Source organism: Phyllobates terribilis, unplaced genomic scaffold (assembly GCF_046119375.1).
Source record: "Phyllobates terribilis strain yellow unplaced genomic scaffold, ASM4611937v1 Scaffold_13__5_contigs__length_258822181, whole genome shotgun sequence".
NCBI classification, from domain to species: Eukaryota; Metazoa; Chordata; class Amphibia; order Anura; family Dendrobatidae; genus Phyllobates; species Phyllobates terribilis.
In genome coordinates, this window is record NW_027362773.1 from 153347635 (window position 1) to 153375422 (window position 27788).

The 27788-nt window shown below is 55.9% G+C and overlaps 1 long non-coding RNA gene across 1 annotated transcript in view; it reads right to left on the reverse strand.

Annotated features, from left to right (window-relative positions):
* Positions 1-25939, reverse strand: part of LOC141174612 (uncharacterized) — a 103698-nt gene extending 77759 nt beyond the window's left edge. Inside the window, exons 1-3 of the long non-coding RNA XR_012252925.1 lie at positions 25809-25939; positions 20703-20858; positions 20391-20604 (exon numbers count right to left, since the gene is read on the reverse strand). This is a non-coding gene — a long non-coding RNA (uncharacterized lncRNA). The remainder of the gene's footprint in view (positions 1-20390; positions 20605-20702; positions 20859-25808) is intronic.
* Positions 25940-27788: the final 1849 nt, after the last annotated feature.

Genomic DNA, 27788 nt, shown 5'->3' on the forward strand with positions numbered 1-27788 from the left:
AGCGAGAGCAGGCCGGAGCCAAGGAGAGGGCAGGCCAGAGCCAGAGCGAGAGCAGGCCGGAGCCGAGGCAAGAGGAGGCCAGAACCAGAGCGAGAGCAGGCCAGAGCGAGAGCAGGCCAGAGCCAGAGCGAGAGCAGGCAGGAGCCAGGGAGAGGGCAGACCGGTCCCAAGGCGAGAGCAGGAAAGAACCAGGGAGAGAGCAGGCCGGAGCCGAGTCGAGGGCAGGCCGGAGCAAGAGCGAGAGCAGGCCGGAGCCAAGGCGAGGGTAGGCAAGAGCCAGAGCGAGAGCAGGCCGGAGCCAAGGCGAGGGCAGGCAAGAGCCAGAGTGAGAGCACGCCGGAACCAGGGCGAGTTCAGGCCAGAGCCAGAGCGAGAGCACGCCGGAACCAGGGCGAGGGCAGGCCAGAGCCAGAGCAGGCCGGAGCCAGGGCGAGGGCAGGCCAGAGCCAGAGCGAGGGCAGGCCGGAGCCAGAGCGAGGGCAGGCCAGAGCCAGAGCGAGAGCAGGCCAGAGCCAGAGCAAGAGCAGGCCAGAGCGAGAGCAGGCCGGAGCCAGGGCGAGGGCAGGCCAGAGCGAGAGTAGGCCAGAGCCAAGGCAAGGGCAGGCCAGAGCCAGAGCGAGAGAAGGCCAGAGCCAAGGCAAGGGCAGGCCGGAACCAGGGCGAGAGGAGGCCGGAGACAGGGCGAGGCCAGAGAGAGAGCAGGCAAGAGCCAGAGCGAGAGTAGGCCGAAGCCAGGGCTAGGGCAGGCCAGAGCCAGAGCGAGAGCAGGCCGGAGCCAGGGCAAGACAGAGCCAGAGCGAGAGCAAGCCAGAGCCAAGGCAAGGGCAGGCCAGAGCCAGAGAGAGAGCAGGTCGGAGCCAGGGCGAGAGCAGGCCGGAGCCAATGCGAGGGCTGGCCGGAGCCAGAGCAAGGGCGAGAGCAGGCCGGCCAAGGTGAGGGTAGGCCAGAGCCAGGGCGAGGGCAGGTCAGAGTCAGAGCGAGAGCAGGCCGGAGCTAAGTCAAGGGCAGGCCAGAGGCAGAGCGACGGCAGGCCGGAGCCAGGGCGAGGGCAGGCCAGAGCCAGAGCCAGAGCAGGCCGGAGCCAGGGCGAGGGCAGGCTGGAGCCAGAGCGATAGCACACTGGAGCCAAGGCGAGGGCAGGCCAGAGCGAGGGCAGGCCGGAGCCAGAGCAAGAGCAGGCCGGAGTCAAGTTGAGGGCAGGCCAGATAGAGAGCAGGCATGAGCCAAGGTAAGGGCAGGCTGGAACCAGAGCGAGAGCAGGCCGGTAAGGCACTAGGTCGTATCCAGGGCGAGAACAGGCAGGAGCCAAGGCGAGGGCAGGCAGGAGCCAGAGAGATAGCAGGCCAGAGCCAGAGCGAGAGCAGGCCGGAGCCAGGACGAGGGCCGGCCGGAGCCAGTGCGAGAGCAGGCCGGAGACAAGGAAAGAACAGGCAAGAGCCAGACAGAGCAAGCAAGAGCAAGGGCGAGGAGCAGGCCGGATCCAGGATGAGGGCAGGCCAGAGCTAGAGCAAGAGCAGGGCGAGAGCGGGCCAAAGCCAAGGTGAAGGCTGACTGGAGCCAGAGCAAGGGCAGGCCGGAGCCACGGCGAGGGCAGGCCGGAGCCAAGGCGAGGGCAGGCCGGAGCCAAAGCAAGAGCAGGCCGGAGCCAAGGCGAGAGCAGGCCGGAGCCAAGGCAAGAGCAGGCCGGAGCCAAGGCGAGGGCAGGTCAGAGCCAGAGCGAGAGCAGGTCAGAGCCAGAGCGAGAGCAGGCCGGAGCCAGGGAGAGAGCAGGCCGGAGCCAGGGCGAGGGCAGGCCAGAGCCAGATCCAAGGCAGGCCGGAGCCAGGGCGAGGGCAGGCCAGAGTCAGAGCGGGAGCAGGCCGGAGCCAAGGCGAGGGCACGCCAGAGCGAGAGCAGGCCAGAGCCAGAACGAGAGCAGACCAGAGCCAGGTCGAGGGCAGGCCAGAGCGAGAGTGGGCCAGAGCCAAGGCAAGGGCTGGCCAGAGCCAGAGCGAGAGAAGGCCGGACGGAGTCAAGGCAAGGGCAGGCCGGAACCAGGGCGAAAACAGGCCGGAGCCAGGGCGAGGCCAGAGCCAGAGCAGGCCAGAGCCAAGGCAAGGGCAGGCGAGAGCGAGAGCAGGCTGGAGCCAGGGCGAGAGGAGGCCAGAGCCATGGCGAGGGCAGGCCAGAGGCAGAGCGACGGCAGGCCGGAGCCAGGGCGAGGGCAGGCCAGAGCCAGAGCGAGAGCAGGCCGGAGCCAGTGCAAGAGCAGGCCGGAGCCAGGGCAAGAGCAGGCCGGAGCCAGGGCAAGAGCAGGCCGGAGCCAAGGCGAGGGAAGGCCAGAGCGAGAGCAGGCCAGAGCCAGAGCGAGAGCAGTCCGGAGCCAAGGCAAGGAAGGGCAGGCCAGAGCCAGAGCGAGGGAAGGCCAGAGCCAGAGCGAGAGCAGTTCAGAGCCAGGGAGAGAGCAGGACGTAGCCAAGGCGAGGGCAGGCCAGAGCCCGAGCTCTGGCATAGTGGAGCCAGGGCGAGGGCAGGACGGAGCTAGAGCGAGAGCAGGCTGGAGCCAAGGCGAGAGCAGGCCGCAGCCAAGGCGAGGGCAGGCCAGAGGCAGAGCCAGGGTAGGCCAGAGCAAGAGCAGGCCAGAGCAAGAGCAGGCCGGAGCCCAGGCAAGGGCAGACCAGAGCCAAAGTGAGAGCAGGCCAGAGCCAGAGAGAGAGCAGCCCGGAGCCAAGGCGAAGAAGGCAGGCTAGAGCCAGAGAAAGAGCAGGCCAGAGCCAGAGCGAGAGCAGGCCGGAGCAAAGGCAGGCCAGAGCCAGAGCGAGAGCAGGCCGGAGCCAAGACGAGGGCAGGCCAGAGCGAGAGCAGGCCGGAGCCAGAGCGAGAGCAGGCCGGAGCCAAAGCGAGGGCAGGCCAGAGCGAGAGCAGGTCGGAGGAAAGCGAGGACAGGCCAGAGCCAGAGCGAGTGCAGGCCGGAACCAAGTCGAGGGCAGGCCAGAGCCAGAGCAAAAGCAGGCCAGAGCCAGAGCGAGAGCAGTCCGGAGCCAAGGAAAGGGCAGGCCACAGCCAGAGGTAGAGCAGGCTTGAGCCAGAGCGAGGGCAGGCCGGAGCCAAGGCGAAGGCAGGCCAGAACCAGAGCGAGAGCAGGCCGGAGTCAAGACGAGGGCAGGCCAGAGCAAGAGCAGTCCGGAGCCAGGGCAAGGGCAGGCCAGAGCCAAAGCAAGAGCAGGCCGGAGCCAGGACGAGGGCAGGCTGGAGCCAGAGCAAGAGCAGGCCGGAGCCAAGGCGAGAGTAGGCCGGAGCCAAGGCGAGGGCAGGCCAGAGCCAGAGCTGAGCAGGCCGGAGCCATGGCGAGGGCAGGCCACAGACAGATCCAGAGCAGGCCGGAGCCAGGGCGAGGGCAGGCCAGAGTCAGAGCGAGAGCAGGCCGGAGCCAAAGCGAGGGCACGCCAGAGCGAGAGCAGGCCAGAGAGAGAGCAGGCCAGAGCGAGAGCAGGCCAGAGCGAGAGCAGGCCGGAGCCAGGGCGAGGGCAGGCCAGAGCGAGAGTAGGCCAGAGCCAAGGCAAGGGCAGGCCAGAGCCAGAGCGAGAGAAGGCCAGAGCCAAGGCAAGGGCAGGCCGGAACCAGGGCGAGAGGAGGCTGGAGACAGGGCGAGGCCAGAGAGAGAGCAGGCAAGAGCCAGAGCGAGAGTAGGCCGAAGCCAGGGCTAGGGCAGGCCAGAGCCAGAGCGAGAGCAGGCCGGAGCCAGGGCAAGACAGAGCCAGAGCGAGAGCATGCCAGAGCCAAGGCAAGGGCAGGCCAGAGCCAGAGAGAGAGCAGGTCGGGGCCAGGGCGAGAGCAGGCCGGAGCCAATGCGAGGGCTGGCCGGAGCCAGAGCAAGGGCAGGCCGGAGCCAGAGCAAGGGCAGGCCGGAGTCAGGGCGAGGGCAGGCCGGAGTCAGGGCGAGGGCAGGCAGGAGCCAGAGCGAGAGCAGGCCGGAGCCAAGGCGAGAGCAGGCCGGAGCCAAGGCGAGGGTAGGCCAGAGCCAGGGCAAGGGCAGGTCAGAGTCAGAGCGAGAGCAGGCCGGAGCTAAGGCAAGGGCAGGCCAGAGCCAGAGAGAGCAGGCCGGAGCCAAGGCATGGGCAGGCCAGAGCCAGAGAGAGCAGGCCGGAGCCAGGGCGAGGGCAGGCCAGAGCCAGAGCGAGAGCAGGTCGGAGGCAGGGCGAGAGCAGGCCGGAGCCAATGCGAGGGCTGGCCGGAGCCAGAGCAAGGGCAAGCCGGACTCAGAGAGAGGGCAGGCAGTAGCCAGAGCGAGAGCAGGCCAGAGCCAAGGCGAGAGCAGGCCGGAGTCAAGGCAAGGGTAGGCCAGAGCCAAGGCAAGGGCAGGCCGGAGCCAGAGATAGAGAAGGCCAGAGCCAAGCAAGGGCAGGCCGGAACCAGGGCGAGCGCAGGCAGGAGAAAGGGCGGGGCCAGAGCCAGAGTGAGAGTAGGCCAGAGCCAGGGCAAGGGCAGGCCAGAGCCAGAGAGAGAGCAGGCTGGAGCCAGGGCGAGGGCAGGCCAGAGCCAGAGGGAGAGCAGTTCAGAGCCAGAGCGAGAGCAGGCCGGATCCAAGGCGACGGCAGGCCGAAACCAGAGCGAGAGAATGCCGGAGCCAGGGCGAGAGCAGGCCGGAGCCAGAGCGAGGGCAGGCCGGAGCCAGAGCGAGAGCAGGCCGGAGCCAGAGCGAGGGCAGCCCGGAGCCAGAGTGAGAGCAGGCCGGAGCCAGGGCGAGGGCGGGCCAGAGCTAGACCGAGAACAGGCCGGAGCCAGGGCGAGGGCAGGCCGGAGCCAGAGCGAGGGCATGCCGGAGCCAGATACAGGGCAGGCCGGAGCCAGGGCGAGGGCAGAGCGGAGCTAGGGCGAGAGCAGGCCGGAGCCAAGGCGAGCGAGGGCAGGCCGGAGCCAGAGCAGGAGCAGGCCGGAGCCAAGACGAGGGCTGGCCAGAGCCAGAGCAAGGGCAGGCCGAAGCCAGAGCAAGGGCAGGCCGAAGCCAGAGCAAGGGCAGGCCGAAGCCAGGGAGAGGGCAGGCCGAAGCCAGAGCGAGAACAGGCCGTAGCCAGGGCGAGAGGAGGCCGGAGCAAAGGCGAGGGCAGATCAAAGTCAGAGCCAGAGCAGGCCGGAGCCAAGGAGAGGGCAGGCCAGAGAGAGAGAAGGCCAGAGCGAGAGCAGGCCGGAACCAGTGCGAGGGCAGGCCAGAGCCAGAGAGAGAGTAGGCCAGAGACAAGACTAGGGCAGGCGCGAGCTAGAGCGAGAGCAGGCCGGAGCCAAGGAGAGGGCAGGCCAGAGCCAGAGCGAGAGCAGGCCGGAGCCGAGGCAAGAGGAGGCCAGAACCAGAGCGAGAGCAGGCCGGAGCGAGAGCAGGCCGGAGCCAGAGCGAGAGCAGGCAGGAGCCAGGGAGAGGGCAGACCGGTCCCAAGGCGAGAGCAGGAAAGAACCAGGGAGAGAGCAGGCCGGAGCCGAGTCGAGGGCAGGCCGGAGCAAGAGCGAGAGCAGGCCGGAGCCAAGGCGAGGGTAGGCAAGAGCCAGAGCGAGAGCAGGCCGGAGCCAAGGCGAGGGCAGGCAAGAGCCAGAGTGAGAGCACGCCGGAACCAGGGCGAGTTCAGGCCAGAGCCAGAGCGAGAGCACGCCGGAACCAGGGCGAGGGCAGGCCAGAGCGAGAGCAGGCCGGAGTCAGGGCGAGGGCAGGCCAGAGCCAGAGCGAGGGCAGGCCGGAGCCAGAGCGAGAGCAGGCCAGAGCCAGAGCGAGAGCAGGCCAGAGCCAGAGAGAGAGCAGGTCGGAGCCAGGGCGAGAGCAGGCCGGAGCCAATGCGAGGGCTGGCCGGAGCCAGAGCAAGGGCGAGAGCAGGCCGGCCAAGGTGAGGGTAGGCCAGAGCCAGGGCGAGGGCAGGTCAGAGTCAGAGCGAGAGCAGGCCGGAGCTAAGTCAAGGGCAGGCCAGAGGCAGAGCGACGGCAGGCCGGAGCCAGGGCGAGGGCAGGCCAGAGTCAGAGCCAGAGCAGGCCGGAGCCAGGGCGAGGGCAGGCTGGAGCCAGAGCGATAGCACACTGGAGCCAAGGCGAGGGCAGGCCAGAGCGAGGGCAGGCCGGAGCCAGAGCAAGAGCAGGCCGGAGTCAAGTTGAGGGCAGGCCAGATAGAGAGCAGGCATGAGCCAAGGTAAGGGCAGGCTGGAACCAGAGCGAGAGCAGGCCGGTAAGGCACTAGGTCGTATCCAGGGCGAGAACAGGCAGGAGCCAAGGCGAGGGCAGGCAGGAGCCAGAGAGATAGCAGGCCAGAGCCAGAGCGAGAGCAGGCCGGAGCCAGGACGAGGGCCGGCCGGAGCCAGTGCGAGAGCAGGCCGGAGACAAGGAAAGAACAGGCAAGAGCCAGACAGAGCAAGCAAGAGCAAGGGCGAGGAGCAGGCCGGATCCAGGATGAGGGCAGGCCAGAGCTAGAGCAAGAGCAGGGCGAGAGCGGGCCAAAGCCAAGGTGAAGGCTGACTGGAGCCAGAGCAAGGGCAGGCCGGAGCCACGGCGAGGGCAGGCCGGAGCCAAGGCGAGGGCAGGCCGGAGCCAAAGCAAGAGCAGGCCGCAGCCAAGGCGAGAGCAGGCCGGAGCCAAGGCGAGAGCAGGCCGGAGCCAAGGCGAGGGCAGGTCAGAGCCAGAGCGAGAGCAGGTCAGAGCCAGAGCGAGAGCAGGCCGGAGCCAGGGAGAGAGCAGGCCGGAGCCAGGGCGAGGGCAGGCCAGAGCCAGATCCAAGGCAGGCCGGAGCCAGGGCGAGGGCAGGCCAGAGTCAGAGCGGGAGCAGGCCGGAGCCAAGGCGAGGGCACGCCAGAGCGAGAGCAGGCCAGAGCCAGAACGAGAGCAGACCAGAGCCAGGTCGAGGGCAGGCCAGAGCGAGAGTGGGCCAGAGCCAAGGCAAGGGCTGGCCAGAGCGAGAGAAGGCCGGACGGAGTCAAGGCAAGGGCAGGCCGGAACCAGGGCGAAAACAGGCCGGAGCCAGGGCGAGGCCAGAGCCAGAGCAGGCCAGAGCCAAGGCAAGGGCAGGCGACAGCGAGAGCAGGCTGGAGCCAGGGCGAGAGGAGGCCAGAGCCATGGCGAGGGCAGGCCAGAGGCAGAGCGACGGCAGGCCAGAGCCAAGGTGAGGGCAGGCCAGAGCCAGAGCTGAGCAGGCCGGAGCCATGGCGAGGGCAGGCCACAGACAGATCCAGAGCAGGCCGGAGCCAGGGCGAGGGCAGGCCAGAGTCAGAGCGAGAGCAGGCCGGAGCCAAAGCGAGGGCACGCCAGAGCGAGAGCAGGCCAGAGAGAGAGCAGGCCAGAGCGAGAGCAGGCCGGAGCCAGGGCAAGGGCAGGCCAGAGCGAGAGTAGGCCAGAGCCAAGGCAAGGGCAGGCCAGAGCCAGAGCGAGAGAAGGCCAGAGCCAAGGCAAGGGCAGGCCGGAACCAGGGCGAGAGGAGGCCGGAGACAGGGCGAGGCCAGAGAGAGAGCAGGCAAGAGCCAGAGCGAGAGTAGGCCGAAGCCAGGGCTAGGGCAGGCCAGAGCCAGAGCGAGAGCAGGCCGGAGCCAGGGCAAGACAGAGCCAGAGCGAGAGCAAGCCAGAGCCAAGGCAAGGGCAGGCCAGAGCCAGAGAGAGAGCAGGTCGGAGCCAGGGCGAGAGCAGGCCGGAGCCAATGCGAGGGCTGGCCGGAGCCAGAGCAAGGGCAGGCCGGAGCCAGAGCAAGGGCAGGCCGGAGTCAGGGCGAGGGCAGGCCGGAGTCAGGGCGAGGGCAGGCAGGAGCCAGAGCGAGAGCAGGCCGGAGCCAAGGCGAGAGCAGGCCGGAGCCAAGGCGAGGGTTGGCCAGAGCCAGGGCAAGGGCAGGTCAGAGTCAGAGCGAGAGCAGGCCGGAGCTAAGGCAAGGGCAGGCCAGAGCCAGAGAGAGCAGGCCGGAGCCAAGGCATGGGCAGGCCAGAGCCAGAGAGAGGAGGCCGGAGCCAGGGCGAGGGCAGGCCAGAGCCAGAGCGAGAGCAGGTCGGAGGCAGGGCGAGAGCAGGCCGGAGCCAATGCGAGGGCTGGCCGGAGCCAGAGCAAGGGCAAGCCGGACTCAGAGAGAGGGCAGGCAGTAGCCAGAGCGAGAGCAGGCCAGAGCCAAGGCGAGAGCAGGCCGGAGTCAAGGCGAGGGTAGGCCAGAGCCAAGGCAAGGGCAGGCCGGAGCCAGAGATAGAGAAGGCCAGAGCCAAGCAAGGGCAGGCCGGAACCAGGGCGAGCGCAGGCAGGAGAAAGGGCGGGGCCAGAGCCAGAGTGAGAGTAGGCCAGAGCCAGGGCAAGGGCAGGCCAGAGCCAGAGAGAGAGCAGGCTGGAGCCAGGGCGAGGGCAGGCCAGAGCCAGAGGGAGAGCAGTTCAGAGCCAGAGCGAGAGCAGGCCGGATCCAAGGCGACGGCAGGCCGAAACCAGAGCGAGAGAATGCCGGAGCCAGGGCGAGAGCAGGCCGGAGCCAGAGCGAGAGCAGGCCGGAGCCAGAGCGAGGGCAGCCCGGAGCCAGAGTGAGAGCAGGCCGGAGCCAGAGCGAGGGCAGCCCGGAGCCAGAGTGAGAGCAGGCCGGAGCCAAGGCGAGGGCAGGCCGGAGCCAGAGCAGGAGCAGGCCGGAGCCAAGGCGAGGGCTGGCCAGAGCCAGAGCAAGGGCAGGCCGAAGCCAGAGCAAGGGCAGGCCGAAGCCAGGGAGAGGGCAGGCCGAAGCCAGAGCGAGAACAGGCCGTAGCCAGGGCGAGAGGAGGCCGGAGCAAAGGCGAGGGCAGATCAAAGTCAGAGCCAGAGCAGGCCGGAGCCAAGGAGAGGGCAGGCCAGAGAGAGAGAAGGCCAGAGCGAGAGCAGGCCGGAACCAGTGCGAGGGCAGGCCAGAGCCAGAGAGAGAGTAGGCCAGAGACAAGACTAGGGCAGGCGCGAGCTAGAGCGAGAGCAGGCCGGAGCCAAGGAGAGGGCAGGCCAGAGCCAGAGCGAGAGCAGGCCGGAGCCGAGGCAAGAGGAGGCCAGAACCAGAGCGAGAGCAGGCGAGAGCAGGCCGGAGCCAGAGCGAGAGCAGGCAGGAGCCAGGGAGAGGGCAGACCGGTCCCAAGGCGAGAGCAGGAAAGAACCAGGGAGAGAGCAGGCCGGAGCCGAGTCGAGGGCAGGCCGGAGCAAGAGCGAGAGCAGGCCGGAGCCAAGGCGAGGGTAGGCAAGAGCCAGAGCGAGAGCAGGCCGGAGCCAAGGCGAGGGCAGGCAAGAGCCAGAGTGAGAGCACGCCGGAACCAGGGCGAGTTCAGGCCAGAGCCAGAGCGAGAGCACGCCGGAACCAGGGCGAGGGCAGGCCAGAGCGAGAGCAGGCCGGAGCCAGGGCGAGGGCAGGCCAGAGCCAGAGCGAGGGCAGGCCGGAGCCAGAGCGAGAGCAGGCCAGAGCCAGAGCGAGAGCAGGCCAGAGCCAGAGCGAGAGCAGGCCGGAGCCAGAGCAAGAGCAGGCCAGAGCGAGAGCAGGCCGGAGCCAGGGCGAGGGCAGGCCAGAGCGAGAGTAGGCCAGAGCCAAGGCAAGGGCAGGCCGGAACCAGGGCGAGAGGAGGCCGGAGACAGGGCGAGGCCAGAGAGAGAGCAGGCAAGAGCCAGAGCGAGAGTAGGCCGAAGCCAGGGCTAGGGCAGGCCAGAGCCAGAGCGAGAGCAGGCCGGAGCCAGGGCAAGACAGAGCCAGAGCGAGAGCAAGCCAGAGCCAAGGCAAGGGCAGGCCAGAGCCAGAGAGAGAGCAGGTCGGAGCCAGGGCGAGAGCAGGCCGGAGCCAGAGCAAGGGCAGGCCGGAGCCAGAGCAAGGGCAGGCCGGAGCCAGAGCAAGGGCAGGCCGGAGCCAGAGCAAGGGCAGGCCGGAGCCAGAGCAAGGGCAGGCCGGAGTCAGGGCGAGGGCAGGCCGGAGTCAGGGCGAGGGCAGGCCGGAGTCAGGGCGAGGGCAGGCAGGAGCCAGAGCGAGAGCAGGCCAGAGCAAAGGAAAGAGCAGGCCGGAGCCAAGGCGAGGGTAGGCCAGAGCCAGGGCGAGGGCAGGTCAGAGTCAGAGCGAGAGCAGGTCGGAGCTAAGGCAAGGGCAGGCCAGAGCCAGAGAGAGCAGGCCGGAGCCAAGGCATGGGCAGGCCAGAGCCAGAGAGAGCAGGCCGGAGCCAGGGCGAGGGCAGGCCAGAGCCAGAGCGAGAACAGGTCGGAGGCAGGGCGAGAGCAGGCCGGAGCCAATGCGAGGGCTGGCCGGAGCCAGAGCAAGGGCAAGCCGGAGTCAGAGAGAGGGCAGGCAGTAGCCAGAGCGAGAGCAGGCCAGAGCCAAGGCGAGAGCAGGCCGGAGTCAAGGCGAGGGTAGGCCAGAGCCAAGGCAAGGGCAGGCCGGAGCCAGAGATAGAGAAGGCCAGAGCCAAGCAAGGGCAGGCCGGAACCAGGGCGAGCGCAGGCAGGAGAAAGGGCGGGGCCAGAGCCAGAGTGAGAGTAGGCCAGAGCCAGGGCAAGGGCAGGCCAGAGCCAGAGAGAGAGCAGGCTGGAGCCAGGGCGAGGGCAGGCCAGAGCCAGAGGGAGAGCAGTTCAGAGCCAGAGCGAGAGCAGGCCGGATCCAAGGCGACGGCAGGCCGAAACCAGAGCGAGAGAATGCCGGAGCCAGGGCGAGAGCAGGCCGGAGCCAGAGCGAGGGCAGGCCGGAGCCAGAGCGAGAGCAGGCCGGAGCCAGAGCGAGGGCAGCCCGGAGCCAGAGTGAGAGCAGGCCGGAGCCAGGGCGAGGGCAGGCCAGAGCTAGACCGAGAACAGGCCGGAGCCAGGGCGAGGGCAGGCCAGAGCCAGAGCGAGGGCATGCCGGAGCCAGATACAGGGCAGGCCGGAGCCAGGGCGAGGGCAGAGCGGAGCTAGGGCGAGAGCAGGCCGGAGCCAAGGCGAGGGCAGGCCGGAGCCAGAGCAGGAGCAGGCCGGAGCCAAGGCGAGGGCTGGCCAGAGCCAGAGCAAGGGCAGGCCGAAGCCAGAGCAAGGGCAGGCCGAAGCCAGAGCAAGGGCAGCCCGAAGCCAGGGAGAGGGCAGGCCGAAGCCAGAGCGAGAACAGGCCGTAGCCAGGGCGAGAGGAGGCCGGAGCAAAGGCGAGGGCAGATCAAAGTCAGAGCCAGAGCAGGCCGGAGCCAAGGAGAGGGCAGGCCAGAGAGAGAGAAGGTCAGAGCGAGAGCAGGCCGGAACCAGTGCGAGGGCAGGCCAGAGCCAGAGAGAGAGTAGGCCAGAGACAAGACTAGGGCAGGCGCGAGCTAGAGCGAGAGCAGGCCGGAGCCAAGGAGAGGGCAGGCCAGAGCCAGAGCGAGAGCAGGCCGGAGCCGAGGCAAGAGGAGGCCAGAACCAGAGCGAGAGCAGGCCAGAGCGAGAGCAGGCCGGAGCCAGAGCGAGAGCAGGCAGGAGCCAGGGAGAGGGCAGACCGGTCCCAAGGCGAGAGCAGGAAAGAACCAGGTAGAGAGCAGGCCGGAGCCGAGTCGAGGGCAGGCAAGAGCCAGAGCGAGAGCAGGCCGGAGCCAAGGCGAGGGCAGGCAAGAGCCAGAGTGAGAGCATGCCGGAACCAGGGCGAGTTCAGGCCAGAGCCAGAGCGAGAGCACGCCGGAACCAGGGCGAGGGCAGGCCAGAGCGAGAGCAGGCCGGAGCCAGGGCGAGGGCAGGCCAGAGCCAGAGCGAGGGCAGGCCGGAGCCAGAGCGAGAGCAGGCCAGAGCCAGAGCGAGAGCAGGCCGGAGCCAGAGCGAGAGCAGGCCGGAGCCAGAGCGAGAGCAGGCCGGAGCCAGAGCGAGAGCAGGCCGGAGCCAGAGCGAGGGCAGGACGGAGCCAGGGCGAGGGCAGGACGGAGCCAGGGCGAGGGCAGGACGGAGCCAGGGCGAGGGCAGGACGGAGCCAGGGCGAGGGCAGGACGGAGCCAGGGCGAGGGCAGGACGGAGCCAGAGCGAGAGCAGGCCGGAGCAAGGGCGAGGGCAGGCCAGAGCTAGAGTGAGGGCAGGCCAGAGACGGCGCGGGGGAAGGCAAGAGTCAGAGCAGGCCGGAACCAGGGCGAGGGCAGGCCAGAGCCAGAGCAGGCCAGAGCCTGGGCGAGGGCAGGCCAGAGCCAGAGCAGGCCAGAGCCTGGGCGAGGGCAGGCCAGAGCCAGAGCGAGAGCAGGCCGGAGCCAGGGCGAGGGTAGGCCGGAGCTAGAGCGAGGGCAGGCCGGAGCCAGAGAGAGAGCAAGCCGGAGCCAGAGCGAGAGCAAGCCGGAGCCAGGGCGAGGGTAGGCCGGAGCCACGGCGAGGGCAGGACAGAGCCAAGGAGTGGGCAGGCGAGAGCTAGAGCGAGAGCAGGCCGGAGCCAGAACGAGAGCAGGCCGGAGCCAGGGCGAGGGCAGGACGGAGCCAGAGCGAGAGCAGGCCGGAGCAAGGGCGAGGGCAGGCCAGAGCCAAAATGAGAGCAGGCCAGATTCAGGGCGAGAGCAGGCCGAAGCCAAGGCAAGGGCAGGCCAGAGCGAGAGCAGGCTGGAGCCAGAGCGAGAGCAGGCCGGAGCCAGGGCGAGGGCAGGCCAGAGCCAGAACGAGAGCAGGCCGGAGCCAGGGTGAGGGCAGGCCAGAGCCAAAATGAGAGCAGGCCAGATTCAGGGCGAGAGCAGGCCGAAGCCAAGGCAAGGGCAGGTCAGAGCGAGAGCAGGCCGGAGCCAGAGCGAGAGCAGGCCGGAGACAAGGCGAGAGCAGGCCGGAGCCAGTACGAGAGCAGGCCAGAGTCAGAGCGAGAGCAGGACAGATCCAGGGCAAAGGCAGGCCAGAGCCAGAGCGAGAGCAGGCCGGAGCCAGGATATTTCAAAGCAAGCAGACCTCTAATATGGGCCATAGAAGTATGTATAGATTTACATTTCTATAACCTTTATGCCCATATTAGAGGTCTGATAAGTCCTAGGGGGTGACAGATTCCCTTTAACCCCTTAAGCCCCGCGGGTGGTTTGCACGTTAATGACCGGGCCAATTTTTACAATTCTGACCACTGTCACTTTATGAGGTAATTACTCTGGAACGCTTCAACGGATCCCCCTGATTCTGAGATTGTTTTTTCGTGACATATTGTACTTCATGATTGTGGAAAAATTTCTTTGATATCACTTGCGTTTATTTGTGAAAAAAACGGAAATTTGGCGAAAATTTTGAAAATTTTGCAATTTTCAAAATTTGAATTTTTAAGCCCTGAAACCAGAGCGATATGTCACACAAAAGAGTTAATAAATAACATTTCCCACATGTCTACTTTACATCAGCACAATTTTGGAACCAAAATTTTTTTTTGTTAGGGAGCTATAAGGGTTAAAAGTTGACCAGCGATTTCTCATTTTTCCAACAAAATTTACAAAACCATTTTTTTAGGGACCACATCACATTTGAAGTCACTTTGAGAGGTCTTTATGACAGAAAATACCCAAAAGTGACACCATTCTAAAAACTGCACCCCTCAAGGTGCTCAAAACCACATTCAAGAACTTTATTAACCCTTCAGGTGCTTCATAGGAATTTTTTGAATGTGGAAGAAAAAAATGAACATTTAACTTTTTTCACAAAAATGTTACTTTAGACCCAATTTTTTTTATTTTCACAGGGGTAACAAGAAAAAATGGACCGCAAAATTTGTTGTGCAATTTCCCCTGGGCACGCAGATACCCAATATTTGGGGAAAAAACACTGTTTGGGCGCACTGTAGGGCTCGGAAGGGAAGGAGCGCCATTTGACTTTTTGATTGTAAAATTTGCTTGAATAATTAGCGGACACCATGTTGCGTTTAGAGAGCCCCTGTGTGCCCAAACATTGGAGCTCCCCCACAAGTGACCCCATTTTGGAAACTAGACCCCCCAAGGCACCTATCTAGATGCATAGTGAGCAGTTGGAACCCCCAGGTGCTTCACAAATTGATTCGTAACAATGAAAAAGTGTTTTTTTTTTTCACTTTTTCATTTTTACGAATCAATTTGTGAAGCACCTGGGGTTCCAAGTGCTCACTATGCATCTAGATAGGTGCCTTGGGGGGTCTAGTTTCCAAAATGGGGTCACTTGTGGGGGAGCTCCAATGTTTGGGCACACAGGGACTCTCTAAATGCAACATGGTATCCGCTAACAAATTGAATGGAAAATCGGCTCAAATTGTTAGCGGACACCACATTGCGTTTGGAGAGCCCCTCTGTGCCCAAACTTTGGAGCTCCCCCACAAGTGACCCCATTTTGGAAACTAGACCCCCCAAGGCACCTTTCTAGATGCATAGTGAGCACTTGGAACCCCCAGGTGCTTCACAAATTGATTCGTAATAATGAAAAAGTGAAAAAAAAAACACTTTTTCATTTTTATGAATCAATTTGTGAAGCATCTAGGGGTTCCAAGTGCTCACTATGCATCTAGATAGGTGCCTTGGGGGGTCTAGTTTCCAAAATGGGGTCACTTGTGGGGGAGCTCCAATGTTTGGGCACACAGGGACTCTCCAAATGCAACATGATATCCGCTAACAATTTGAGCCGACAATTTGTTAGCGGATATCATGTTGCATTTGGAGAGTCCCTGTGTGCCCAAACATTGGAGCTCCCCCACAAGTGAACCCATTTTGGAAACTAGACCCCCCAAGGCACCTATCTAGATTCATAGTGAGCACTTGGAACCCCAGGTGCTTCACAAATTGATTCATAAAAATGAAAAAGTGTTTTTTTTTTCACTTTTTCATTATTACGAATCAATTTGTGAAGCACCTGGGGGTTCCAAGTGCTCACTATGCATCTAGAAAGGTGCCTTGGGGGGTCTAGTTTCCAAAATGGGGTCACTTGTGGGGGAGCTCCAAAGTTTGGGCACAGAGGGGCTCTCCAAACGCAATGTGGTGTCCGCTAACAATTTGAGCCAATTTTCCATTCAATTTGTTAGCGGATACCATGTTGCATTTAGAGAGTCCCTGCGTGCCCAAACATTGGAGCTCCCCCACAAGTGACCCCATTTTGGAAACTAGACCCCCCAAGGCACCTATCTAGATTCATAGTGAGCACTTGGAACCCCAGGTGCTTCACAAATTGATTCATAAAAATGAAAAAGTGTTTTTTTTTTCACTTTTTCATTTTTACGAATCAATTTGTGAAGCACCTGGGGATTCCAAGTGCTCACTATGCATCTAGATAGGTGCCTTGGGGGGTCTAGTTTCCAAAATGGGGTCACTTGTGGGGGAGCTCCAATGTTTGGGCACACAGGGGCTCTCCAAACGCAACATGGCGTCCGCTAACAATTTGAGCCGATTTTCCATTCAATTTGTTAGCGGACACCATGTCGCATTTGGACAGCCCGTGATGTGCCTAAACAGTGGAGCTCCCCCACAAGTGTCCCCATTTTGGAAACTACACCCCTCAAGGATTTTATTAAGGTGTATAGTGAACATTTTGAACCCAGAGGTACGGCACAGAATTTGTTTACATTAGGTCATCATATTGAATAAGTTGTCATTATTCTTGAGCGCAAGTGCTCGCTACTTGAGTTTGCATCGGGTACTCAGGTATGCACCATGTACAGCGTGTGCTCGAGTGACATGCTCGAGTCCCTGCTCCGCATGTTTCACGGTTATTAGACACCCAAAAAAAAACATGCGGGGATCGCTCGTGCATGGCAGGCAATCCCCGTAAAGTTTTTTGGCCGCGAAGCATATGGGGCAGAGACTCGAGCATGTCACTCAAATACCCACGATACTCAATGCATACCAGAGCACCCGATGCAAACTCAAGTAGCGAGCACTTGCTCTCAACACTAGTCGCCATATCGTCATCTTTTTTTCTTACTTTTGAAAAAAATCCCAACCCCAGCCCTAGCCCTAGCACAACCCTAGCCCCAGCACAACCCTAGCCCCAGCACAACCCTAGCCCCAAACCCAGCCCTAACCCTAGCCCAATCCTAACCCAAGAGTTTATTTTTGACGCCGTTCCTTGTGCGGTATAAGTGATTAGACGACTTTATTCTTCGGGTCGGTGTGATTACAGCAATGCCAGAATCATATGGGGTTTTTATGACTGACAGCTGTCACACACTAAAAGACGCATTTTTTGTAAAATCTAGTTTTTGCATCGCCATATTTTGAGAGCTATAATTTTTCCAGATTTTGGCAGACAGTCATGTGACGGCTCGTTTTTTGCGGGATGACTTGACGTTGTTATTGGTGCCATTTTCAGGCACGTGACATTTTTTGATCGCTTTCTATTCCGATTTTTGGGAGGCAGAATAAACAAAAACCAACAATTCAGGAATTGTTTTTTTTTTTTTTATTCTGTTCCGCGTGTGGTAAAATTGATGAGGTAGCTTTATTCTTCGGGTCAGTACGTTTACAGCGGTACCACATTTGTATCATTTTTCTATGTTTTGGCGCTTATACACAATAAAAGCTATTTTATAGAAAAAAATATTTTTTAGAATCGCTTTATTCTGAGAGCTATAACTTTTTTATTTTTCGGCTGATGGAGCTGTATGGCGGCTTGTTTTTTGCAGGACGAGATGACGTTTTCAGCGGTATCATTTTTATTTATATGCGTCTTTTTGATCGCGTGTTATTCCACTTTTTGTTTGGCGGTATGGTGATAAAGCATTGTTGTTTGCTTCGTTTTTTTTTTTTTTTTTACCGTGTTCACTGAAGGGGTTAACTAGTGGGACAGTTTTATAGGTCAGGTTGTTCCGGACGCAGCAATACCAAATATGTGTACTTTTATTGTTTTTTTTTATTTTTTTTATAATAATATTTATTGATGGGTACATTATATTTTTATTTTTGGTGTATTATTTTTTTTATTTTTTTATAATATTTTTGCACATTTTTTTTTTTTTTTTTCACTTTCACACAGTTTATACACTTTATTACTTTGTCCCACTCTGGGACTTTCACTTTTTTTTTTCTGATCGCCTGCATGGCACAGGAATGGAGCACCATCCCTATGCCATGAAGGCTGTCAGAAGTGCACAGTGTGAAGATTGCTTGGAGATGCACTGCGCATGTCCAAGCAATCTTCCTGCTCTCTGGTGACCCGGATGTTGTCATGACGACATCGGGTCGTCATGGCAACACCCGGGAAGCCTTTGCAGACTGCGCTGGAAGCCGGAAGAGGAGGTGAGTATCGCCGATTACCTCCCCTTGCCCCCGCAATGCCGCGATCGACTTCGATCGCAGCATCGCGGGGGTTAATGTGCTGGGAGCGGTGCAGGACCCCCGGCGGCGATCGCGCCCGCACAGCCTGTGTGCGCGCGCGATCGCGATGACGTACTAATACGGGTCTGGCTCTTAAGTCCCAGGGCACAGACGAGTATTAGTACGTCAGATGTTATTAAGGGGTTAAAGCTTGTGTCGTGGTTGGCCTCTAGCCCGGTGTCTCATGTGTTTGCCCACTCCGGGTCCTCCTGAAGGAGGAAGTAGGATTTCTCTTTTTATTTTGTGCTTTTGGCTTCTTGCCCAGTGATAGGGGCGGATCTCATCCTCTCAGGCCTAGCCCAACCCTAACCCTAGCCCTAACCCTAACCCCAACCCTAACCCTACCACAACCCTAACCCTAGAGTTTATATTTTACGCCGTTTAGACAACTTTATTCTTCGAGTCAGTGCGATTACAGCGATACCAGAATCATATCGGGTTTTTATGATTGACAGCTGTCACACACTAAAAGACGCATTTTTTTGTAAAATCTAGTTTTACATCGCCATATTTTGAGAGCTATAATTTTTCCATATTTTGGTCGACAGAGTCATGTGACATCTTGTTTTTTGCGGGATGAGTTGACGTTTTTATTGGTGCCATTTTCAGGCACGTGATATATTTTGATCACTCTCTATTCTGATTTTTGGGAGGCAGAATAATCAAAAACCAACAATTCAGGAATTGTTTTTTTTTTTTTTTTGATGCTGTTCCGCGTGTGGTAAAATTGATAAGGTAGCTTTACTCTTTGGGTCAGTACGTTTACAGTGGTACCACATTTATATCGATTTTCTATGTTTTGGCGCTTTTACACAATAAAGGCTATTTTATAGAAAAAATAATTTTTTTGCATCGCTTTATTCTGAGAGCTATAACTTTTTTATTTTTAGGCTGATGGAGCTGTATGGCGGCTTGTTTTTTGCGGGACAAGATGACGTTTTCAGTGGTATCATTATTATTTATAATCGTCTTTTTGATCGCATGTTATTCCATTTTTTGTTTGGCGGTATGATGATAAAGCATTGTTTTTTGCTTCATTTTTTATTTTTACCATGTTCACTGAAGGGGCTAACTAGTGGGACAATTTTATAGGTCAGGTCATTCCGGACGCGGCGATACCAAATATGTGTACTTTTATTGTTTTTTTTTTCATAATAATATTTATTGATGGGTACATTATATTTTTATTTTTGGTGGATTATTTTTTAAAAAAATTTTTTTTCTTCACTTTCTGACACTTTTTTTACTTTTATTCTTTGTCCCACAATGGGACTTTCACTTTTTTTATTCTGATCGCCTGTATAGCATAGGGATGGAGCACCAGCCCTGTGCTATACAGGCTGTCAGCGCTGCAAATGCAGAAGATACTTTGGTCATGCACTGCGCATGCCAAAATATCTTCCTGCTGTCTGGTGACCCAGATGTTGTCATGACGACATCGGGTCATCATGGCAACATCCAGGAAGCCGCGGCAGACATCGCTGGACGCCGGCAGGAGAGGTGAGTATCCCTATCACCTCCCCTTGCCCCCGCAATGCTGCGATCAACTCAGCTGCGACAATCGGCTGACACCCGGCGGCGATCGCGCCCGCACAACCTGTGTGCGGGCGCGATCACAAAGACGTACTAATACGTATCAGGCTCTTAAGTTCCATGGCGCAGATACGTATTAGTACGTCTTGAGCTTTAAAGGGGTTAAACTACAACTCCAATGTCAGCCCCTAATTCAATAGGAACCAAAGATCTGAGAACAGAGAATGATAATAAAATAATTTGTCCACATAAATGGCAAAACTACCCAAAAATGGAGCCCCATAAAGATGTCCCAACTTGACCTCCCCCACCCACCTATAGTCAGCAATTTCTCATTTAGACAAGGGGTTGTCCTGAAAATGTCTTATTACAGAGTGTTCCCGGCAATCCATGATAAATCCGGTGGATACATTATAAGTATACCAAAGCTTAAAAGTAAAGAGCTACTTACCTGGACTCGTCCTCTTCCAGCTGTCAGGTTATAGTGACACAAGATGGCAGCAGTGTAGAAATTTATACATTCTATTCCAATTGTGATGTCTATGATGTCATGTGCCTTGTGATGTCATAATAGCTATCACTGTCATTTCAAATTTACAACCGCAAGAAAAAGTTGATTTCATGGTTTAAGAAAAAATATGTTGGGTAATTGCAGCCTGTGATTATTTTACATATTGTTATTAATATTTGTCATGTCCTTCACTGCTGCCTCCTGCACTGCTTTTTATATACTGTTTATTTTAATAATGGACAATTCACAAGCCCTGCATGTAGAATATATAGTTAATGGCCTCTGTTGAATGACTAGATGCCTATTAGAGCAATAAGATATACTCTATGTCTACAATCTTTTGGCTGAGTCTAAGGGCTCATACTCATCTGCGTTTAAATCACACGAGTGCAATCTGATAAAAAAAATTGGATTGCACTCTGACTCCTGTTATTGAATGATTATGTGTTCATCTGTGATTTTTTTTCCCAGCTCGGATCGAACTGAGAAAAAAAAAATCACAGCATGCTGCAAGTGGCTGCATATATCAGACGAGACTCGCCAATGCAAGTCAATGTGTGCGAGAAAAAAAAAGCACAGCAAACGGACCATGCTTATGCCATCCATATAGCGTCCATATAATACGCATCTATGTAACACCTTTCAGTGACTGTGGCGGCATCTCAGCACACAAATCCTGTATCTCAGATCTTTGTCTGGCCTTGTCTTCTGTGTTTTGGCCATCATGCCAACAAGACAAGGGTGATTGGGGCAAGAGACATGCTGGTGAGGGGGTTGTTGGCTGCCGTGATGCTGGTAATGGAGGTGGCTGCCAAGATGCTGGCACTGAAGGTGGCTGCCGTGATGGTGCCACTGTAGTTGGTGGTGGTTGCTGTGATGCTGTGACTGGAGGTGGTGGTGATGGCTGCTGTGATGCTGGTACTGGAGGTGGTGGTGATTGCAGTGATGCTGGCACTGGAGGTGGTGGCTGCCGTGATGGTGGGTCTGCTGAGTGCCCTTCTTGGGGGGTCTAATGACCGGGTTTTGTTGTCCTCAGAAAGTTGCCACCTTTCAAGGAATTAAAAGATGGCCATCGGTGAATTTGGTGGCGCAGCGGCAGACAAAACAATTTGGAGGGCAGCCCTGGTCTGCAGCCTCAATAAAAAGGGAACGTGCTTGAAATAACAGGCCAGGCTTAGACAAAAACTCTCATCATCATCACTCACAGGTATTCCCATGTCACGTACGCCAGTGATGGTGGGGCGGTAGCGATGCTGGGTTATTGGTGCATGAGGGGAGGTGTCGAGGGGCTGTGGTGTACTGGTGCTCTCCGCAGGCTCTTCTTCTTTCTGGCCCCCAGCTCCGGCCTCCATTTCAGATTCCTCTCTGGCTTCCAGCACCTCCAAGCTACAGGTATTTCCCTTTTTGGTCCAGTCAGATCTGTAAGGTCAGGGATGACAGAGAAAAAAGCATTTTTAATATGCAAAATAATAATCAAACCATTACAACAAATAAAACTGAAAAAGATAGCCACTTACGGGTGAAAATCTAGGACTAGGGTCAAAAACTGGAGCCGGTCATAATATAGGTATGGCCTTTCTTTTTAAGAGCCACATCACCACTCTTCCTACCCTATTGTCGCTCGCGGCGGCACTGGTCCCAGCAACTGCTCCATAATCTTGTCACTACACCCACTGGAAAGAAAAGTGGAAGAGATTATATACAATTTTTATAGGTAAAGGATGCTGTATGTAATAACATGTATAGCGTGTATTCTAATATCACTGCTAGCAGGGGCTGGCTGGCAAATTTCAATAATAATAATTTCCACAATTGGATGTGATATAATAATGTCCCTGTGCTGAGATAATCTTATAAATGTGCCCCTGCTGTGTACTGTGTAATGGCTGTGTCTGACCGTGCAGGAACATGGTCTGATCATACCACATCTCCTGGGCAGGGGGGAGAAAAAGAGGATACAGGCAGGATAGCAGGGGATCACAGAGGATTCTTTTTGTGAGTAAAACATTTCAATGCCTGTTTTTAAACAATATTTTAGCACAAAGAAAGACTCAGCTGTGATCCCCTGCTGTAATGTATATATACTCTCTTTATATATAGATGATTAGCGTGCACACAGTCTGTAGGTCAAGGTGCAGGTACACGGGATGTGGAATCCCCAGAATCGGCGTAGATTAAATCACCGCACATTCTAGTTTCATGACGCAAACTAAAGTCTATTTGAAGACATGCAATAAGACACATATAAGGTGCAGGGAATAATGCAACAGTAAATGAACGTTTTGACCCATCGTTTGCATCTTGAAACTAGAGTGTGCAGTGATTTAATCGATGCTATATCCTCTTTTGCTTCCCCCCCTGCCCAGTAGCTGTGGTATGATCAGACCATGTTCCTGCACAGTCAGACACAGCCATTACACAGTACACAGCAGGGGCACATTTATAACATTATCTCAGCACAGGGACATTATTATATCACATCCAATTGTGGAAGTTATTATTATTCCAAGATCTATTGATTAAAATATACTTTTGTTCACAGAAAACCCCTTCAACATGTTTATTACCAGCTGCTTCATAGGCTATATTCACACAAACGTATTGTCTAAGTGCTGCCCGTGGAGAAAAATGACAGCACTTGGTCCAGTTCAGGTGAGCATTTAAAACTGGTAATATATAAGCATAATATGTACAATGTCTGACCACTACAACACGGATTTAGGTTGTTAGAGGTGTAATGCAAGTAATCCAAGGTACGCTGTGCTTTTCTACACTCCTAAACAGAGTAAGGCTAAGTGCCCACAATGCAGAAATGCTGAGAATTTTTCCAGAGCGTTTCCGCATCTCCCTGGCAGAAAAAACGCATGCGGATTCTATGAGTTTTCCTGCCAGGGACAAGCAGAAGTGAAGCGCTCTTCACATGCATTTCCGCATGCGGGTTGTCAAGAGCTTTGCAAGAGATTTTAGCATCACTTGGAAAGTGCTTGACAACTTGGTCACACTATATAAATCCATGCAACCGGTATGGATTTATATAGTGTGACCGTAAAAGAATGGTAAAAAATAAATATTATACTTACCTTCTGACGGCCCCTGGTCTCCTTATCCGATGCGTCCGGTCTTCCCGGTGTCTCACGGTTGTGTAAAAGGACCCGCCATGACGTCATTTAGTCATGTGACGGGTCAAGCGACCGCCGACGTCAGCGGTCGCGTGACCTGTCACATGACTAAATGACGTCATGGCAGGTCCTTTTAGACCATCATGAGCTGCCAGGAAGACAGGACGCATCGCTATGGAGACCGGGGGCCATCAGAAGGTAAGTATAATGTATATTTTTTATTTTAATTATTTTTTTTTACAGGTACTATGGTACCCGGGTCTGGAGGAGAGTCTCTTCTTCTCCAAATCCGGGTACCATCCGCACATTGAATCGCTAAATATCCGCATGTGCACATGTAGTCATGCGGATATTATGCAATTCAATGCAAGTCAATGGCGGCGAAAACACTGCGATTACACAAAATAATTGGTAGTGCGGCGGATTTTTCCGCATTGATAATCTGCAGCGGAAATTTCCGCAGCATGTGCACAGCAGATGCGGATTATCATTGGGGAACATAGCAGACCTTCTACCAAGCGTTTTTTAAGCGTTTCTGCAGCGGAATTGCCGTTGCGGAAACGCTTAAAAAACGCATAGTGGGCACACAGCCTAAAGGTGGCCACACATAAGCACAGGTCTGCCAGATAGATACGTATGAATTATTATTTTGTGTATTATTTCCTACATACTTGATCGAGCAAGTCATTAATGTAAAAGTCAACTCCACATTATAGTATATGATGTACGAGTCACTAATTATCATGTGTGTCCCATCTGATGTCTGTGCACACAGTGAACATATTATACCACATACAATACAATATACATAGGAGAATATATGACTGATATATAGAGATGAGCAACTTCATTTGCAGGACCCTGATCCAATGGTCAGATGAATATTCAGTGGCTGCTGGATAGGAGCCCTGACAGCCTCCTACCTGACACCATTCTCTTTCTCTTCCTTTGATTTGTAGCCAGGCACAATGTCATGTATGTGTCACGCCAAAAAGATGACATCATGCAAAGACTATAATCAAAAGAGGAGTCAGAGATGCCGGCAGGCGGGAGGAGGCTCGCGGGGCTCTGGTCTGGTGGCCACAGACTACTGACGGGACTGTTTGACCAGTGTCCTGCGAATCAATTCGCTCATCTGTACTGGAATAAGATATATTATGACTACATACATCAGATATTACATAGAGAATAGCATGTGACAGTTATATACCACACTATGAGCACAGACATCAGATATTACACCAGTGACAGATTATCCTCTGTATAACATTGGATGCCTGTATCAAAGTCCATCACATCCAGTATACAGCATAATATGTGATGGTAAGCGATATACTGGGATACAGACATCACATATTCATACCTCTCAACTTTTGAAGAACAGAAAGGGGGACAGAAAGAGGCTATGCGCGGCAAATTTTGGCCTCGCCCCTGGTCACACCCCAATCCACGCCCATTTACCATTATCTTTCTCGCCCGGCAGGAGGAGTTGTCAGAGGGGCGCTGGTAGTGAGGGAAATTCAGCAGACGGCCGAGACTGCAAGGCGCAGACCCAAATCCAGGACTGTCCACTGTATCCAGGGCAGCTGGGAGTAGAGATGAGCAGATGGATTCCGGGGCCTCCAGTCGGGCGTCCAGGTCAGTGCTACCTGGCGGCTGGACTGGAGGCCATGAGTCTCTTATCTTCCGGGGCAGTGCGGCCTCATCTGTGAGTCCTGCTCATCTCTTGTTGGGACCTGAGGGTTATTTTTTGTTCCCTCATTCACAGTCGGAGCCGCCAGAACTTTCTCATCTTTATGTAGAATCATTATACGACATCTGGCTTTCTTGTGGTGGCTCTTACTGTATATTGGGGGCTATGCGAGGGCTCATACTGTAGGTAGGGGTGGTTTGTGCTAATACTGTATGTACGGGCTTGTGTGGGGGCTCATAGTGTATATAGGGGGATGTCAGCATACTTAAATCTGCTCAATATTAAGTGATAATATAAATATACAAAAAAATATAATTAATAAGTTAATATTAATATTGAGCTGAATTAATTTGAACCTATTGGTTCGGGCTCCACAACAGTCACGGTCTCTCACGTGGCCCCTTGGGAAAATTAATCTCCCACCCCTGCCTATTTCAAAGCGCTATGTTAAAAATCACACACACATCATACACACAGCAGGCACAACCATCACACAGACATCACACACACAGCGGGCACAACCATCACACAGACATCACACACACAGCGGGCACAACCATCACACAGACATCACACACACAGCGGGCACAACCATCACACAGACATCATACACACAGCGGGCACAACCATCACACAGACATCATACACACAGCGGGCACAACCATCACAGACATCATACACACGGCGGGCACAACCATCACACAGACATCATACACACGGCGGGCACAACCATCACACAGACATCATACACACGGCGGGCACAACCATCACACGGACATCATACACACGGCGGGCACAACCATCACACGGACATCATACACACGGCGGGCACAACCATCACACAGACATCATACACACGGCGGGCACAACCATCACACAGACATCATACACACAGCGGGCACAACCATCACACAGACATCATACACACAGCGGGCACAACCATCACACAGACATCATACACACAGCGGGCACAACCATCACACAGACATCACACACAGCGGGCACAACCATCACACAGACATCATACACACAGCGGGCACAACCATCACACAGACATCACACACACAGCGGGCACAACCATCACACAGACATCACACACACAGCGGGCACAACCATCACACAGACATCACACACACAGCGGGCACAACCATCACACAGACATCATACACACAGCGGGCACAACCATCACACAGACATCACACACAGCGGGCACAACCATCACACAGACATCATACACACAGCGGGCACAACCATCACACAGACATCACACACACAGCGGGCACAACCATCACACAGACATCATACACACAGTGGGCACAACCATCACACAGACATCATACACACAGCGGGCACAACCATCACACAGACATCATACACACAGCGGGCACAACCATCACACAGACATCATACACACAGCGGGCACAACCATCACACAGACCTCATACACACAGCGGGCACAACCATCACACGGACATCATACACACAGCGGACACAACCATCACACAGACATCACACATACAGCGGGCACAACCATCACACGGACATCATACACACAGCGGGCACAACATGACATGTATATAGTCCCTTCTTCTCCATCATGTCTCCAGTGGCAGTGGTGGGGCCTGGTGTTTGCAATCAGCAGCAGAGTATGGGCTGTACGCAGGAGAGCTGTCAGCCCTGCAGTGTCCCTAAATCCCCTTCCCATCCCCCCTAGTCCCGACTGCAGAGCTGCTGGTGACATTGCATGAGCCCCCTCCCATCCTGTAATAACAGCAGCCACAGATGGGAGAGGCTGCGGGTCTCCCCCTCACCTCAGGACCGCACCTTGTTGTCATGTCCTCCGCAGACTTGGCCCCGCCCCCTGACCCCTCACCTCCTCATGCTGTGCGGTCTCTGCACAGTAGAATTCCTCTGCCCTGATGCCGGGGAGGAGCAGAGAGCGGGAGGCGGAGCTACAAGGGGTCACACACAGCATGGAAAGCCTGCGTGTCTGGAGGAAAAGCCCAGTGCCCAGCAGCGCCCCTGCCGGGAGAAGAGCTGAGCCGGGCCGGGACTGAGCCCTCAAATCGGGACAGGCCGTGGGCTCCTCCGACATTTTGTGAAAGCACAGAGCCCGTCGCACAGCCAGACACCCACCTTCCCAGCCTGGGGCCCGCAGCATCGCCTCACTCCTGCCGTCACCAGCTTCCTGCAGCAGCGACCCTAAAATGCCGCTCCCAAATGCCCCGGTAAACTACATTCAGATTATAAGACATACCCCCATTTTCCGAAAAATTTTTGGAGGAGAAAAGTGCGTACTATAATCTGAAAAGTACAGTATATAGTGCTATTAATTCCACAGCAGATTACAGACATTATTCCTACATACAGTATGCACCCCACATAGCCCCTATATACAGTGTGAGCCCTCATATTCCATCCTATATACAGTATTAGCCACCACATAGCCCCCTATATACCGTATGAGACCCACATAGCCTCCTATACATATTATGAGCCGCCACATAGCCTCTTTTGAACAGTATCAGCCCGCATATAGCCTCCTATATATAGTATGAGCCCCCTATGTACAGTATGAGTCCTCACATAGCCTCCTTTATACAGTATGAGCCCCCACATAGCCTTCTACTGTATACATATTATTAGCCGCCACATAGCCTCCTATGTACAGTATGAGTCCTCATAGCCTCCTTTATACAGTATGAGCCCCCACATAGCCTTCTACTGTATACATATTATTAGCCGCCACATAGCCTCCTATGTACAGTATGAGTCCCACATAGCCTCCTTTATACAATGTGAGTCCCCACATAGACTCTCTATATATTGTCGGACCCCACGTGGCCTCTTATATACATTATGAGATCCGCATAGCTTCCTATATACAGTGTGAGCCCCCATATAGTCTCTCTATATACAATATGAGCCCTCAAATAGCCTCCTATATACAGTATGATTCCCTCATAGCCTTCTATATACAGTGTAAGGCCCCACATAACCTCTTATATACAGAGTGAGGCCTCACATAACCTCCAATATACAATGTGAGCCCTCACATAGCCTCCTATATACTATATGAGCCCTCACATAGCCTCCTATATACTATATGAGCCCTCACATAGCCTCCTATATACTATATGAGCCCTCACATAGCCTCCTATATACTATATGAGCCCTCACATGGCCTCCTATATACTATATAAGCCCTCACATAGCCTCCTATATACTATATGAGCCCTCACATAGCCTCCTATATACTATATGAGCCCTCACATAGCCTCCTATATACTATATGAGCCCTCACATAGCCTCCTATATACAGTATGAGTCCTCACATAGCCCCCTATATGCAGGCACACATTCCATGCACATAGGAAAAAAAAAAAAGAAGACATACTCACCTCGCTCTCGTTCCCCCGCGGTCTGTTCTTTTCTCCGGTGCACTGACTCTCCACACAGCAGATGTGATGTCGTGATGTCATCATGTTTGCTGTGTCAGTCGCAAAAGCTGATCTGTGGAAGTAGGAGCCAGTGGCTCCGTCTTCCACCAATGTATTCACCACACTGCAGATAGCAGTGATATTGGGATAGGGGAGAGTATGGTGTGGCCCGTGCACCACAGTTTTCAGCCCTTCGGCTGTCTCAGTCCGCGGGCTGAACTTTGTAGTTACAGTATTATATATACCAGATATGGGTAGAGTTCAGATATACTATACACACATTACCTGTACATAACATCTGTTCACACAGTATACCACATGCATACAATATATATTAGAATACATGACTAG